The sequence below is a fragment of the Oreochromis niloticus genome, unplaced genomic scaffold (genome assembly GCF_001858045.2).
Source record: "Oreochromis niloticus isolate F11D_XX unplaced genomic scaffold, O_niloticus_UMD_NMBU tig00008022_pilon, whole genome shotgun sequence".
Classification (NCBI taxonomy): Eukaryota; Metazoa; Chordata; class Actinopteri; order Cichliformes; family Cichlidae; genus Oreochromis; species Oreochromis niloticus.
Genome location: NW_020328910.1, coordinates 29,101 through 41,929, shown reverse-complemented (window position 1 = coordinate 41,929; position 12,829 = coordinate 29,101). Strand labels below are relative to the sequence as shown.

Genomic DNA, 12,829 nt, shown 5'->3' with positions numbered 1-12,829 from the left:
AAATCCAAGTCCAAACATAATTAGCATGCTTATTTCATGAAATGTGTTAAAAATTAAGGCTGTATTAGTGTGACTTTTGTCTAGATTTGGGACTTAAAATCATGTTTGAGGGCATGATTACATGTCTCTGCAGCCACAGCACCAATCCGTCTGTCGATCTCCCGCTCCTTTCTCCCATCACTCATGAACAAGACCCCGAGATACTTAAACTCCTCCACTTGGGGCAAGAACTCGTCCCTGACGTGGCGTGGTCACTCTACCCTTTTCCAGCTGAGGACCATGGCTTCAGATTTGGAGGTGCTGATTCTCATTCCCGCCACTTCACACTCTGCTGCGAACCGCTCCAGGCGAGCTGGAGGCCATCACCCGATGAAGCCAACAGAACCACATCATCTGTGAAAAGCAGAGATGAGATTCTGAGGCCACCCAATTGAAAGTCGTATGCCACTTAGCTATGCCTAAAAATTCTGTCCATAAAAATGATGAACAGAATCGGTGACAAAGGGCAGCCCTGGCGGACCCCATCACCCACCAGGAACGAGTACGCCTCATTGCCGGCTATGCAGACTAAGCTCTTGCAACAGCTGTATAAGGACTGAACGGCCCATAGCAATGGGCCAAACACACCATACTCCCAGAGCACCCCCCACAAGACCCCAAGAGCTGATCCAGTTTTCCATTACCAGGACGAAAACCGCATTGTTCCTCTTGTATCCTAAGTTCGACTAACTGCTTTTTCCTTCAACAGGAAATCCCACGGTTCATGGCGATCCATCTGTTTCACCAGAAGGTAAGAGTCAACATCAGCTATGGAAGCTCTATATCCACATCATTAAACATCATCATCACCACCGTCTCTAATCCTGTGAGATACAACCTGCCGGCAAGTGCGCTTAGATCAGCTAAACAGGTGCTTTTGACTTTAACAAGTACATTTAATAAATTACATTTAATAAATCCACGTCCAAATATAATTAGCATGCTTATTTCATGAAATGTTTTAAAAATTAAGGCTGTATTAGTGTGACTTTTGTCTAGATTTGTGACTTAAAATCATGTTTGAGGGCATGATTACATGTCTCTGCAGCCACAGCACCAATCCGTCTGTCGATCTCCCGCTCCTTTCTCCCATCACTCATGAACAAGACCCCGAGATACTTAAACTCCTCCACTTGGGGCAAGAACTCGTCCTGACGTGGCGTGGTCACTCTACCCTTTTCCAGCTGAGGACCATGGCTTCAGATTTGGAGGTGCTGATTCTCATTCCCGCCACTTCACACTCTGCTGCGAACCGCTCCAGGGCGAGCTGGAGGCCATCACCCGATGAAGCCAACAGAACCACATCATCTGTGAAAAGCAGAGATGAGATTCTGAGGCCACCCAATTGAAAGTCGTATGCCACTTAGCTATGCCTAAAAATTCTGTCCATAAAAATGATGAACAGAATCGGTGACAAAGGGCAGCCCTGGCGGACCCCATCACCCACCAGGAACGAGTACGCCTCATTGCCGGCTATGCAGACTAAGCTCTTGCAACAGCTGTATAAGGACTGAATGGCCCATAGCAATGGGCCAAACACACCATACTCCCAGAGCACCCCCCACAGGACCCCAAGAGCTGATCCAGTTTTCCATTACCAGGACGAAAACCGCATTGTTCCTCCTGTATCCGAAGTTCGACTAACTGTTTTTTCCTTCAACAGGAAATCCCACAGTTCACGGAGATCCATCCGTTTCACCAGAAGGTAAGAGTCAACATCAGCTATGGAAGGATCTACATCATTAAACATCATCTACATCATTAAACATCATCATCATCACCGTCTCTAATCCCAGGAGATACAATCTGACATTGGCATTTGGATATATATTAAAATTCTAGATTAAAAATTAATGAGATCATTCATTCACAATCCAATAAATGGAAAAATGTTACTTTTTGTCAAATTTATACCAGACCTGAGGACCTAAGTGCTGACACTGAGGTTTGGAACAGGCCTTCTTCTCACATCTACAGCTGGTACAAAACACTGCTGCACGATTTTTAACTGGTACAAGCAAACAAGAGCACATAACCCCCGATTTTATTGTCCCTTCAATGGCTTCCCATTCAATTTCTAATGCATTTTAAAATTCTTTTATTTGTTTTTTAGTCTCTTAATGCCCCTGCCCCTTCTTATTTGTTTGAGGTGCTTCACCCTTACATGTCATCACATGCTCTGAGATCAGCTAAACAGGTGATTTTGACATTCCCAAAGACATTTACTTCAATTCAATTTTATTTATATGGCGCCAAATCACAACAGTTGCCTCAAGGCGCTTTATATTGTATTTTTTTTTGTTTTTGTTTTTTTTGGGGTTTTTTTGTCTGTCCCATTTGGTTCTTTAGCCGTCAGAATTGTTGTCTGAAGACCAACAAGGATACCAAATGGATTTATTTTGCCAAATGGATCATCATGGCATTGCCGTATTGGTCCATTTGATCAAACTTAGTTATTTTTATTTATTTTATTTTCAGTTGTTACAGATGGGACAGACATGACTGGGGGATAGGAAAGGGAGAAAGAAAGAGAGGAAGGAAAAGAAAAACAGAAGGGAAAAGGGACAGTGAGAAAGGGCACTTACAAAGACAAAGAGAAAGAAAGAAAAAAAAATCTCCTGGATCACCTGTTGAGAAAAAAAGAAGAGAAGACAAGCAAAAAAAAAAAAACCCCAAACAAAAACAAAGCAACATACTAAACACAACACCATCACGTTAATCTAGCTAAGTGTGAACAGCAGTAAATACTAAATATTGAAAGTTGTTGTGCAGCACACAGGACAGACAGCGCACAATGTGCTTTGAAGTAGTAGCTACGAAAGGTGTAGTTTGTCTACGAACAGTGAACACCCGTGTGCACACCTGTGTGGGTCAACGCGCTTGTATACAAAAGGTTTCCCCATGTAACGGTCTGCTAGAGGGTGTGGAGGCCCATAGCCCCGTCCCCCAGGGCATGAAGTAGGCATGGAGGAGATCCAGGCTCCAGACATCCAGAGGCCCCAGAGTGCGAGAGCCCAAGGAGGACCACCGGAGGGGCATCCGTGCCACCTTCCTGGGAAGGGCTGAGGAGATCCCCAGACGAGGGGGTCACCCAGTAGCCACGGAGCAGAAGCCAGAGGGGGCTGCACCGGCGTGCCCGCCGGCTCTGCCGGCAGCCAGCTGTGCCAGAGTGAACCGAGTTGCAGGCCCCGAGGCCGGAGGCCCGAGGGCCCCTTTGCTCCGGAAGAGGCCTGACCAAGCGACAGGCACCAGGCCCGCCAATTAGCCACCGGGAGTGAGTCGGTGCATACCTGAGCGCCCAGCCCCGGACACCAAGAACCACCAATGCACCAACCCCTGAGGGCATCAGTTACCAGCAGGGAGTGTGGTGAGGGGAGATAGGCCTCCACACTTGGAGGGCCTGGGAGTACCCAGGGAGGTGGAGTCTAAGACCCGACCCGACATATAGACACAGACAAACAGGCACACACAGACATAAACATGCTTTCCCACCCTCATGCACACATATACAAACACTCAGCACTCACCCAACGTAGGGACAGACATACATAGACATGTACACACAATCATACTCCCCAAACATACTCTATGCCCCGGGTCCAGGTACCCTCGCCCCCAGAGGGGGAAACGGCAACCAGACCCAAGATATGTGACCCTTTCCCCCGGGGTGGAGGCAAGCAGACCGCCCCAGGCTCCGCAGCAGCAGGGAGGCCAATCGGACGGCCAACACCTCCTCCCAGCCCCCCCGCCCCGATGGCTAGTAGAGAACGGGGGTGTGTGAAGACCCCATACTTCCCTCCTCCCGCTCATGTGTAGTGTTGCTGTGTGTTGTTCTAAAGTGCATTTAAAACAAGGGAGGGCATGGTGCTGCTGCCAGAGAGCAGCAGGTGTTAGCACGGCCCCTCCCGAGAACCCTCAATGTCTACATGGATTTAAAATTGAGAGGTGGGCACCAGCGCCAGAGGTAGGGTTGAATACACAGACCGTCCTCTGGACGCCGTTAACGTGGTCACCCTCAAGGCCCTACATATGTGTGTGTGTGTGTTATGAGAGTGTGAATAATGTGGATGTCTAAGTTGTGAAATAAAATTGAGGCACAGGTGGCCAGAAGGGGACAGAGGGGGGGAATGCCTCCCCTGCACCCTGGTGACACACCCGCACCCCAAGGCCCTACCTGTGTGGGTGGGTGTGGTGGAGCGGGAAGAGGGAGGCAGCCAGGGATGGGGAGGAAAAGAAGGGAGGGGCAAAATACCCCTCCTTAGGGCCAGCTCCCCGGCTGACCCCAGTAGGCACCCCCGTCCTCTAGTACCCACCAAGGCAAGGGAGCCCAGGCCCATCCAGACCGGGGCCTATGGCAGCAGCACCGCTAAGCCCTACAGGACCTGGGGAAGCCCACCCCACCCCACCGCAGAGGAAACTATACCCACCCCAACATTCAATCATCTCCAGACTACACAAGACAACAGACACCCAGGTTAGGTTTATTCTCCACCTCTCCTGTGTCTTTCCCCACCTGCAGAGTGGACTTCTGCTAGGATGGAACAACCTCCCTGCCAGTTGAAGAGTCCCCCAGTTGGGCCGATGCACCAGAGGCCTCCTGCGCCAGGGCTGAGCCCCCGTGCACCCACCCGCCCACAACCTCGGCGACACACCGACGGGACCGAAGCCCCCAAGGCCCAGCCAGAGCCCCATCACAGAGACGAAGCACCCCCGAACCCCAAGCCCCCCGCCTGCCCCGGATCCACTCAGGGGCAGCCAGGCTACCAGGCCAGTAACCTACGTCCGCCAGTACAAACCATCCCCCAGCCCCGCTGCACGCAGCCACGAGGAGAACACCCTCTAAGAGCGACCAGAGCCACTCACCAGGTTATGACCACAACCCCCCGCGTTGAGCCCTCCAGGGATAACGTCTCTAGGGGTTCTCCTGGCGCCCTAAGCCCGTCGCAACGTCCACATCAACCACAATAGCGAAGGCAGGACCAAACCATGACCCCCCACCCCCACTAGGTGATGAAGCCGATCAAAGGAGCCCAAAGGGATTGATCAAATGTGGTGGCAGAGGCTGTATCAAGACTAATGTGATCTATTAAATGGTTTTTATATTGATTAGAATTAAGATTATTTTTATTTTCCAGTTAAGGAGGACCGTTTTCTTGGCAATGCATAGGGCTGTAAAACAATGTGGGCTGTGTTTATTTCTGCAGTGACCTCATCCAAGTTGCTCAGCAAGCACACTAAAGGGGAGGCTGGAATGTTACATTTCAGACACTTTGATAAGTCTTCACATATCTCACGCCAAAACTTCTGCACTGGTGGACAGAACCAAAGGGCGTGGATGTAATTGTCTGGTGTATTGCCTTGACAGTGTGAGCAGTTGTTGGAAGATGTAAAGCCCATCTTGAACATCCGATGACCTGTATAGTGCACTCTATGTAGTATTTTGTATTGTATTAATTGCAGACTGGGATTTTTAATCAATTTAAAGGTTTTTAAGCATACCTGAGACCAGAAGTTTTGGTCTAAGCTTACTGATAAATCTGCTTCCCACTTTGCAATAGGAAGGGATATTGATTCATCTATTTTAGAAAGTGTTCTGTATATTTTAGATAATAATTTGGGGGATTTAAGAGTAAGAAAGTGTACCGCACTTGGTGGTGTTTGTAATTCAGCTTGACTGAGGTTAAATCTCTTTTTTACTATGGATTTAATTTGTTGATATTCTAAAAATCTTTTCTTGTTGATCCCATATTGTGTAGCTAGCCTGTCAAATGGAATAAATTCTGTTCCCTCTAATATATGTTCTAAGTATTTAATTCCTTTACAACTCCATTCTGGAAAATTAATCATATTATTGTTTTGTAATATGTCAGGGTTATTCCAGATAGGTGTACGTTTGCATGGGATTAATGAGGACGCTGTCATTTTTAGAAACTCCCACCATGCTGTCAGAGAAGAGCTGATGTTGATGCTTTTAAAGCATTCATGTCTTTTGATGTTTGAGCTGATAAATAGTAGGTCTGAAATTTCTAGATTATTACATAGTGCCTGTTCTACATCTAGCCAGGGCTCATCTAAGAAGGTGTGTTTAAACCATCTAGAGATGAACTGAAGCCTGTTGGCCTAAAAAATAGTGATTAAAGTTAGGCAGATCTAATCCTCCTTTATCCTTGGTCCTTTGTAATGTTTTTAAGCTGATACGTGGGGGTTTGTCTTTCCAAAGGAATTTAGAAATACATGAGTCTAGAGATCTGAACCAATCTTGTGATGGCTTATTTGGGATCATTGAAAACAAATAGTTTATTTTTGGCAAGACCATCATTTTTATAGCGGCAACCCTTCCCATGAGTGATATGGGTAGAGATTTCCATCTAGCCAGATCGCTTTCTACTGTCTTTAAAAGTGGGATGTGGTTTAATTTAGTTAATTCTGAAAGCTTAGGAGAGACATTAATACCTAAATATTTTATATTTCCAGATTGCAGTGGTGTAGGAGAAGAATTATGGAAGGAGCAATTAATCGGAAGAACTGTAGATTTTGACCAGTTAATTGAATAATCTGAGACTCTTGAGAAAGAATTTATCAATGCAATCACCCCCGAGAGGTTGGTTTGTGAGTTTTGGAGAAAAAGTAACACATCATCCGCATAAAGGCTGATTTTATGTTCCACATTCTTGCATTTTATGCCCTTAATTACTGAATTCTGTCTAATTGCTGCTGCTAGTGGCTCAATAAAAATTGCAAACAGTGAAGGGGAGAGTGGGCATCCCTGCCTGGTGCCCCTCAGGAGACAGAAGCTGGAGGATGTTTGATCATTTGTTCTGACACAAGCTGTTGGGGAATTATATAATATTTTTAACCAGTTGATGAAAGAGGTTCCAAAACCAAATTTGTGTAAAGTTGCAAACAGAAATTTCCAGTTAACTCTGTCAAACGCTTTTTCTGCATCAAGAGACAATATTATGGTTTCAATGTTTTTACTGCACGAGTAGTCTATTAAATTAAGTAATCTACGTGTATTTGTTGATGAGTGCCTACCTTTTATGAAACCAGTTTGGTCAGGATGAATTAAAAGGGGGGTCATTTTCTCTAATCTCTTTGAGAGAGCTTTGCAGATTATTTTAAGGTCTACATTAATAAGGGATATTGGACGATAGCTTGAGGGATATACAGGGTCTTTGCCTGGTTTCAGTAAGAGACTGATATTTGCAGAGTTCATATTTGGTGGTAGTCTACCATTTTCTTTGATTTCCTGCAACATTCTGTAAAAAACTGGTGCTAGAATCGTCCAGAATTCTTTGTAGAATTCTGCAAGAAAGCCGTCTGGACCTGGAGCCTTATTATTGGGCATACTTATTAGGGCTTCCTGGAGTTCACCTGGTGTCAGTGGCGAATCCAGTGCCATTGCTTGGGTGTCTAGTAATTTTGGAAGAATTATGTTGTCCAGAAACTGATCAATTTCGTTTTTAGATGGGTTTATTTGTGGTGTATATAAAGTTTCATAGAAATCCCTAAAAATTTTGTTTATTTTTTTAAGATCATATATTATATTCCCAGATAAATCTTTAACAGCACATATAGTTGTTTTTTCTTTATTGATTTTTAACTGGTTAGCAAGAAATTGTCCGGATTTGTTACCGTGTTCATAATTTTGCAGGCGAAGTCTTTGTACTAAGAATTTAGTCCTTTTATTAATAATTTCATTTAATTCTAGTTTTGTTTTGCGTAAATTGTTTAATATTTCTTGATCTTGGTGTGATACATAGGCTTTTTCTAAGGATTTGATGTTTTTTTCCAGTTCTTGAATATTTTTGTTTTCTTCTTTCTTCTTATGTGATGAGAAAGAGATTATTTTACCTCTCATCACGGCTTTCCCTGCTTCCCAGAGGACAGATGCTGATGTTCCAGGAATGTCATTAAAGTCTAAATATGACGTCCATTCTTTTTTAAAGTATTTGATAAACTCTTCATCTTTGAGCAGCGATGTATTAAATCTCCAGTTTTTACTTGGTGTGGTATTATTCTTCTGCATTATTGTTAAAGATACAGGAGCATGATCGCTGACAGCTATAGGATGAATCTCAGTGTCTGAAATGTCACTCAGCAGTGAGCTGCTGACAAAAAAATAATCCAGACGAGAGTAGGAGTGATGAACATGTGAGAAAAAAGTATATTCCTTACTGTTGGGGTGGAGGGAGCGCCATGCATCGCAAAGACCAAAGTCGCTCATATACTGTTTGATTATATTTGTGGACTGCCAATTACGCTGAGTTCCTGCTGTATTGAGCCTATCCATTTCTGCATTTAGTCCCAGGTTGAGGTCTCCTCCAAGAACGACTGTGCAATCTAGGTGTTCGGAGAGTGCACTAAAAAAACCGTGGAAGAATGAGGGGTCATCAACATTCGGACCATATACACTTACAATACCTAGCTTTTGGTTAAGTATAGATAGTTTGACTATTAGGAATCTGCCCTCTGGATCTATAACTGTATCGAGTACTGTGAAATTAATATTTTTATGTATTAGAATTGCTACTCCTCTTTGTCTAGAATTATAACAGGCTGAGAACACATTAGGAAACTCAGGTGTTTTAAGTTTATTCAAACCTGTGACAGGCATGTGGGTTTCTTGTAATAAAACAACGTCTGCCTGTAGTTTTTTAAGTTGGTTAAGTATTTTTAACCTTTTTTCCCTAGAGCCAGCTCCATGCACATTCCATGAGACAAACCTTAGCGTGCCCATAGTTGTGTGTTTGTGGCTAATGACATATGCTGTGTGTCTCGCTTAGACGGGTGAGGAAAATGGAAACACATCATATTTTTTTTATTTTTTTTTTGTAAATAAAGAGAAGAAAATGCGCAGCGTGAAGCTCCATAGGTCTGACTATGTGTGTGCATAATAACTAAAATGAGCAAATGTGTGCGTGTGTGTCCTATATCTGTGTGCACTGTGTGGCTGTTGTAAATGTGTTGCCTTTAAACGCATGTGTGTGCGTGATCGTGCAGAGTGAGCATGTAGAAATAGACAGTGTCCTTTGTGGATGGATAGGGAAACAGGTGATCGACATAGTGAAAGAAAAGAGAAGCAAGGAAACCAAAGAGCAAGGTGAGCAACAAGAGAGAGAGGGGGAAAAAGAAATAAAAACGGAAACATTCCAATTAAAGCATTGGCGGAGAGTGACGGTGACGTTATACTAAATTAGCAAACTGATATTACATAGTTAAGCAAAAGTTAATACAAGAGAGTGTGAGTGAAGAGAATAGCGTAGCGGATTCTTATCTGGTGTGCGGTCAATACAGCCATGGAGTGATGCCGGGGTCGCAGTAGAGCTGTCCGTCCACGTAGAGCCGGTCCACGGCGATGACAGCCCGGGAGCCTTTCTGAATAAAACTACGTCGGACTGGGAACAGGACCCTGCGTCGTTCCAGGATCTCTCTGGGGAACTGGTCGCTCACGCTGAAGTCCGTTCCTTTCAGCTCTCTGCCGCGACTCTTCACCTGCTCCTTCTGCTTAAAGTGGCCGAATTTGGCCACAATAGGACGCGGTCTCCCGCTTCCGGTCTTCGGAGCCCCGATGCGATGCACTCTTTCAAACCCTATGTTTTTTCACCGTGTCCTCCGGCAGCTTCAGGTGGATTTTAATAAAGCTTCTCACGGTCGTTTCCGGGTCCTCTCCGGCAGACTCTGGAATACCAGAAAACACAAGATTATCTCTCATGCTACGGGCTTGTAAATCCATAACGGTCTCTTTTATTTTTTTATTTTCTATGTTTAATTGGGTCACATTTTCGGTTAGAGATTTGACCGAGTCCCGTAGCGTGGCGTTTTCTGCAGCAAGTGTTTCCACCTGCTTCTGGCTAAACTCCAGGGATTCTTTTAGAGATTGAAATTCCCGGTGTAAGATCTCCACCAGGGACAGCCTCGCATCAAAACTGGACAATCGCTTATCGATTGACTCCAGGATGTCGACGATATCTTTGCCGGCAGGCGATGTTGTGCCGGGGGAGTCTGCCGGGCGATATCTTTTAGATGATGGCGTCTCAGTTTTGGCCGGGGAAGACATGCTCTGGGCCTTCTTCATTACTAAATCTTCGAAGCACAGGTCGATGTATTCTTGGAGAGTGTCTAAACTCTCCTCGTTGTCCTCCAGGGTGTTAGAGATGATAGGGCAAATGTTGTTAGTTATATGACAGTTGGTTAGTTTATTTGGCAATACTGAAGATTAAAGAAACTTTGTTAAATTCTAGGCTACCATTCGTTTGTTTTGTTTTTTTTCCGCCAAATCTCCAGCGTCTGATGTCACCTACAACATGGGTCCTTACCTTACCGCCGTCACTTCCGTCACTTACCTCCCTTCCCTAAGGCGCTTTATATTGTAAGGTAAACGGTAGAATAATACATACAGAGAAAAGTTTTCTCAGTAAGGGCTGACTCAAGTGATCCAGAACTCTCCCATGTTGAACTAAAGACATTTGAAGTCATTATTGATTGCGGCGCTATCTCAAATCTCCAACATGATGTCACTTAAGACAATGTTATGAAAGTTTCACAGGATTTTTCTTTTTAAACCAACAAGAACATTAAAAAAATGTACATTTAATTATTTAACATAACATAAATGACCTCATTAGATAAAGATCTGTAGGAAAAGGAATGTCAAAATGCAAATCAGATTTCTTGAATTTCCCAGTTGTTTTCTCTTATTTTACTTTTGGTTCTTTTATTTTCATTCAGAGACTCTGCAGAGGTGTCAGTCTAAACTCAAGTCTCATCTGAAGAAGAAGTACCAGTGTGTGTTTGAGGGGATCGCTGTAACATTAAGCGAAACCCTTCTGAATCAGATCTGCACAGAGCTCTACACCATAGAGCGAAGGGCTGCAGAGATTAATGATGAACATGAGGTCAAACAGATTGAAACAGCATCAAGGAAACCAGTCAGACCAGAAACCACAATCAGACACGAAGACATCTTTAAAGCCTCACCTGGAAGAAATCAGCCAATCAGAACAGTGCTGACAAAGGGAGTGGCTGGCATTGGGAAAACAGTCTTAACACAGAAATACACCCTCGACTGGGCTGAAGACAAAGCCAACCAGGACATCCAGTTCATATTTCCATTCACTTTCAGAGAGCTGAATGTGCTGAAAGATAAAATGTTCAGCTTGGTGGAACTTGTTCATCACTTCTTTGCTGAAACCAAAGAAGCAGGAATCTGCAGCTTTGAAGACTTCCAGGTTGTGTTCATCTTTGATGGTCTGGATGAGTGTCGACTTCCTCTGGACTTTCACAGAACTACAATCCTAAATGACCTTAGAAAGTCCACTTCAATTGATGTGCTGCTGATAAACCTCATCAGGGGGAAACTGCTTCCCTCTGCTCGTCTCTGGATAACCACACGACCTGCAGCAGCCAATCAGATCCCTAATGACAATGTTGGCATGGTGACAGAAATCAGAGGGTTCACCGACCCACAGAAGGAAGAGTACTTCAGGAACAGATTCAGAGATGAGGAGCAGGCCAGCAGGATCATCTCCCATGTCAAGACATCACGATGCTTCCAAGTCATGTGCCACATCCCAGTCTTCTGCTGGATTACTGCTATAGTTCTGGAGGATGTTCTGAATACCAGAGAGGGAGGACAGCTGCCCAAGACCCTGACTGAGATGTACATCCACTTCCTGATAGTTCATGCCAAAGTGGAGAAGGTCAAGTATGATGGAGGAGCTGAGACAGATCCACACTGGAGTCCAGAGAGCAGGAAGATGATTGAGTCTCTGGGAAAACTGGCTTTTGATCAGCTGCAGAAAGGAAACCTAATCTTCTATGAATCGGACCTGACAGAGTGTGGCTTCGATATCAGAGAAGCCTCAGTGTACTCAGGAGTGTTCTCACAGATCTTTAAAGAGGAGAGAGTACTGTACCAGGACAAGGTGTTCTGCTTCATCCATCTGAGTGTTCAGGAGTTTCTGGCTGCTCTTCATGTCCATCTGATCTTCATCAACTCTGGAGTCAATCTGCTGGAAGAACGAAAAACAACCTCCTGGTGGTCTAAATTATTTAACAAAACAAACATACACTCTCTCCACCAGAGTGCTGTGAACAAGGCCTTACAGAGTCCAAATGGACACCTGGACTTGTTCCTCCGCTTCCTCCTGGGTCTTTCACTGCAGTCCAGTCAGACCCTCTTACGAGACCTGCTGCCACAAACTGAAAGTAGCTCACAGACCAATAAGAAACTAGTCAAGTACATCAAAAAGAAGATCGGTGAGAATCTGTATGCAGAGAAAAGCATCATTCTGTTCCACTGTCTGAATGAACTGAATGATCTTTCTCTAGTGGAGGAGATCCAACAGTCCCTAAGTTTAGGAAGTATCTCCAGTGATAAACTGTCTCCTGCTCAGTGGTCAGCTCTGGTCTTCATCTTGCTGTCATCAGAACAAGATCTGGATGTGTTTGACCTGAAGAAATTTTCTGCTTCAGAGAAGGCTCTTCTGAGGCTGCTGCCAGTGGTCAAAGCCTCCAACAAAGCTTTGTAAGTAAATATGTGCTCATCAGTTTATTTGGAAATAATGCATAGAGTCACTCATAGTTTTGTTCAGAGGTCATTAACCCCTCATGACTTTATGTTCTATTATTGGAAGAATTTACATTCCTAAGTAATGGAACATTCTACTCCAACTTTTACATATATTATAGCTCAAGATTCCAATGCCAAGAAAATCTAAGCAATCACCAGAAGAATCCAGACTTGAAGCCATAACCGTAGGTGTAAATACACTGTACAATCCTGGCC

The 12,829-nt window shown here is 44.4% G+C and overlaps 1 long non-coding RNA gene across 1 annotated transcript; it reads left to right on the top strand.

Moving 5' to 3' along the window:
* Positions 1-747: 747 nt before the first annotated feature.
* On the top strand, positions 748-11,109 carry LOC112845595 (uncharacterized). Its single transcript, XR_003218453.1, has 3 exons — positions 748-790; positions 1,703-1,744; positions 10,771-11,109. It is a non-coding gene; the product is annotated as an uncharacterized LOC112845595 (long non-coding RNA).
* Positions 11,110-12,829: the final 1,720 nt, after the last annotated feature.